We start from the raw sequence: 4,550 nt of genomic DNA, 5'->3' as shown, positions 1-4,550 counted from the left end.
AAAATTTATGTTGGCATGTTATCTCCTTCCATTCTTTTTAACCTACTTGTGTCTTAAAGTTTCTTATAGACAGCATATAGTTGGGTCTTGTTTTTTAATCCAATTTGACAATCTTGGCATTTTGATTGAGAAATTAGACTATTTACGTTTGTTGTACTTACTGATATGGCCGGGTTTAAATCAACTGTCTGTTTATTTTCTATTTGTCTTATCTGTTCTTTGCTCCTCTTTTCCCCTTTTTCTGCCTTCTTCTGGATCAGGTTTTATGATTTCATTATATCCCCTTTGTTGGCTTATCAGCTGTACCTTTTTGTTGTACTATTGCGGTGGTTGGTTTGAGGTTCACCCACACACATTAACCTGTCATAGTCTGTCTTCAGTTGGTGTTCTACCATTTGGGGGTAGTAGATAAACCCTACAGCAGTATGCTTTCATTTCTTCTCTCCCTACCTTTTTGTTATTGTTATCAGACATTTTTCTCTACATATGTCATAAAACCCATAATGCATGGTTTTTAATCTTTGCTTTAGTTATCTTCTAAAGAGACTTGAAAAATACCTTCCAAAATCTTTATACTTACTCATGCAGTTACCATTTCTGATGTCTTTCCTATTTCTTCTAACTCTCCTCTCTCTTTCAGGGACTCTCATTTCACATATTATTAAGCTGCTTGAAGTTGTCCCACTTTTAGTGATGTTCTATTCCAACTTTTTCAGTCTTCTCTCTTTGTGCGGTTCATTTTGGGTCATTACTATCGCTCAATCTTCGATTTCATCAAAACTTTCCTCTGCGATGCCTAACAGCCTCTTGGTGCCATCCAGGACATTCTCATCTCAGACATTACAGTTTTCATCTCTAGTTTGATTTGGGTCTTTTCCATGCCACTATGTAACATGTTCAGTCTTTCCTCTAGCCTCTTAGACGCACAGAATACAGTTTTAATAATGGCTTCAAAGTTCTCGATGACGGACTTTATCATCTGTGTCACTTCTGGATCAATTTCAGTTATTTGATTTTTCTCATTGTTGGCCATATTTCTCTGCTTTTTGTGTACTCGGTACTTTTTTTAATGTTTATTTTTGAGAGAGAGAGAAACAGAGCATGAGTGGGGAAGGAGCAGAGAGAGAGAGAGAGAGAGAGAGAGAGAGAGAGAGGGAGACACAGAATCCAAAACAGGCTCCAGGCTCTGAGATGTTGGCACAGACGTGGGGCTCGAACCCACAAACCGCGAGATCATGACCTGAGCGGAAGTTGGATGCTTAACCGACTGAGCCACCCAGGTACCTTGCATACTTGGTAACTTTTGATTGGATGCTGGAAACGGGGAAACTTACCTTGTTGGGTACTGGGTCATTTTGTACTGTTGTGAGTTTCTTGAGTTTAGTTCTGGGATCTTAGTTGGAAATAGTCTGATTCACTTGGGTCTTGCTTCTAAGCTTTGTTACACGAGGTCAGAGTGGCCATGTGTTTAGTACTAATATTTCCCTGCTACTGAGGCAAAACCCTTCTGAGTACTCTACCCAAAGCTAGGTGAGTTATGAGGATTTCCACTTCGGCTGGCAGGAGCCAGCACTATCTTCTGCCCTAAAGTTCTGAGGATTCTGCCTCTAGACCCTTCATGTTGCTTTCTCTCCATAGAATTCCCTCAAATGTGCACACCGATCGCTACTTAGCCAATACTTTAGAGTCCCTCTGCAGAGCCAGAGTCCTCTCTGTGGAGCCCCCTCCTCTCCTCTCTGATACCTTGTGAACTCACAGAGATCACTGGGCTCCACTCGGACTCTCCTCCCCTATGCTGCTCTGGAAATGTCCTCAAGGCGGGCAACTGGGGCAACTGGAGGGCTTACCTCTTTCTGTCTTGAATCTCAGGGGTCAGCATCCCTTGCTGTTTGACGTCAACCATCTGGAAAACCATTTGACCGAATTTTCCGTCGGATCAGAGTGAATCCAGTACCTACTCATTCATCTTGCTGGAAACAGGAAAGCTCATCTCAGCTTACTTGGGAATAAAACAATCTGTGGGCCAGTGTCCCCCATCTCCACATCTTCTAGAGGAAAAGAGCTCAGAAACAACCTAGAACTGGAGGAATCAACGGGTTTCTTAAAAAGGTATTACTGTAGCCATTTCATAAGAACCTCATGATTACCAGAGAGGAAAGCAATAATAATTCTACGGTTCGTGAATTCATCCACAGGCAGTGACCGAAAAGCATGAGCAACTCAAGACAACGGCGGCGCCTGCAGAAACAACGCGGTCCTCGCCCAAACCGCAGGATTTCCAGGCTCTCCGGCCAGGCACTCTTGCAGAAGCACATGTTGCCCAAAGTCACACAATGGCCACACGCCTCCACCGGGACTCAGGGTCCCCCACAGACTTTCTCCAAACTTCTAACTTGTGAGGAGCTACAATGGGTAGCCCTTTCTAACGCAGTAGCTCATTTTCCTTGCACATGAAAGAAATCTAACTCTGTGTGGAAGAACAGACGTTCATTTTTAGGTCCACGGAGAATGCTGCCCAGAGGCTTGGGCACTGGGCCGATAAGAAGTGGCTGACACCAGGGGCTGAGGTGGAGATGGAGAATTCTGCTTTAAGGATGGGCAGTGGAGGTTCCGTTGTCTTCTCTCGTCCTTTGCCCTGTCCTACTTCTCAAATCTTATGTTAGCACCGGGAAAAACAAAACAAAACAAGACAGGAGTATTTGATGGTATTCATAAACCTACACAGGGTAATGAATCACCCTAACACAGGTCCCCAAGGCCCTGTTTCCTGTTACTGGCAGGCAGCTAAGTCAAGTGTGCTTACGATATTCTATTTGTTCTAGACAGAAGTTTAGCTGTAAGACAAAATGAACATCTTTGATTAAGAATCTAATTGGAGGGGCGCCTGGGTGGCTCAGTAGGTTAAGTGTCTGACTCTTGACTTCGGCTTGGGTTATGATCCCAGGGTTCGAGCCCCAACCCCCTGCTTGGGATTCTCTCTCTGTCCCTCGCTGGCTCGCTCACTCCTTTCAAAATAAATAAACTTAAAAAAGACTTAAGAAAAAGAATCCGATTGGAAAGTAAATTGGCTTTTAGATTAGAATAGCTCTGCCTACTCGGACAAGTTGCGCTCATGCCCTGATCAACGTTACCTGACCAACTGAGTTGAGACAAGCCCTTTTCTGCTCCAGACCATCCAATCTAATCCCTTCAGTACAACATAATCTTTATAGGCAGGATAGGCCATTGGAAAGAAGAGAGAGTTGCAGAGAAACTCAAGGTGCGCTCTGATGTTCTATCTAAGAGGCAAGTGGATGGACACCATCATGAAAAATGCTCATCTCTACAATAAAAATCAGACTAGAAGCTTCCGGAGGGAGAGTGTTAATTTCTGTGTATTATTAGCAGCTTCCAATTTCAGGCCCAGTGCATTTTGAGGCCTCACTTCAACACGGATTGCTGAGACGTGAAATCTTGCCTTCATAGGTGCCATTCTGTTGGGGGAAATTATGCAGTGAGGGCATTATAATGGGACCCCCAAAGGCAAATAGGTACAAATCTTGGTAAACAGGCAGAAGTGAGAGGAGGCGGGACCAGCCTGGTTTGCACCTTTGAGCTCTGGGCACCGTTTTCTAAGGCCAAGCAAAATCTTCTAAAGGACCATGCGTTCCTGCCATTCGAGACTATAAGGACCCATGGGATAGCAGATCCCCATGATGTGACTTCCAATAACTGATTTTTAAAAATTTTTTAAGTTAATTCATTTTTGAGAGAGAGACAGAACACAAGCAGAGGAGGGGCAGAGAGAGAGAGAGAGAGAGAGAGACAGAGACAGAGACAGAGACAGAATCCGGAGCAGGCTGCAGGTTCTGAGCTGTCAGCACAGAGCCCGAACCCGACGTGGGGCTCGAACTGACGAGCCGGGAGCTCGTGACGTGAGCCCAAGTTGGCCGCTTAACCGCCTGAGCCACCCAGGAGCCCCTCCAACAGTTGATTTCTGTGGCCGAATAGGTGAAGATAAAATGTGTACCACAACGAATTTGACTGTAGATCTTTCTCTTATCCGGTGAACACTCACTGCACAAGCTGACCCATCAGGCGTATCTTTTTAACTGGTGAGACTCTGAGAAAGTTTCCACCTCTGGCCAGCCGTCGCATTTGCTAACAGAGCAAGTGACTCAGATCTTGCAGCAGACTCAATTTTAGCTCTTTGGTTATAGCCGTATACTAATGAACACGAGAATCATTACGTGCAAAGACAAATGGGTCCGAAATGGGAACTTTGCATTCTGCCCATTCCAACAGATGATGACAAAAGTCCTACCGGCTTTCTATACGACGTCTCGTTTAATCCCCAACAAATCTAGAGGAATGTGTTATCATTCACCCTTTTGAGAGGTGACGAATCTAGGGCTCTAAGGGAGGTTAAGTGACTTGTCTGAGGTCACACAGGTAGGACGGGATCTTGGTGCAGACAATACCCACGATCTTAACCAAGAAACTCTACTTGCCAGGCTGAGTCACTTTCTTCCCCTCTTTGGGTCTCGATTCCCTTCTGTGTTCAAGTGGGG

At 44.8% G+C, this 4,550-nt stretch overlaps 1 long non-coding RNA gene across 1 annotated transcript; it reads left to right on the top strand.

Moving 5' to 3' along the window:
* Positions 1-1,202: 1,202 nt before the first annotated feature.
* Positions 1,203-4,018, top strand: LOC121035122 (uncharacterized). The gene is made up of 2 exons (XR_005792757.1): positions 1,203-2,109; positions 2,196-4,018. It is a non-coding gene; the product is annotated as an uncharacterized LOC121035122 (long non-coding RNA).
* The last annotated feature ends 532 nt before the right edge of the window (positions 4,019-4,550 follow it).

Source organism: Herpailurus yagouaroundi, unplaced genomic scaffold, assembly GCF_014898765.1.
Source record: "Herpailurus yagouaroundi ecotype Mexico unplaced genomic scaffold, PumYag 160, whole genome shotgun sequence".
NCBI classification, from domain to species: Eukaryota; Metazoa; Chordata; class Mammalia; order Carnivora; family Felidae; genus Herpailurus; species Herpailurus yagouaroundi.
This window is presented reverse-complemented; position numbering and strand designations above follow the sequence as displayed.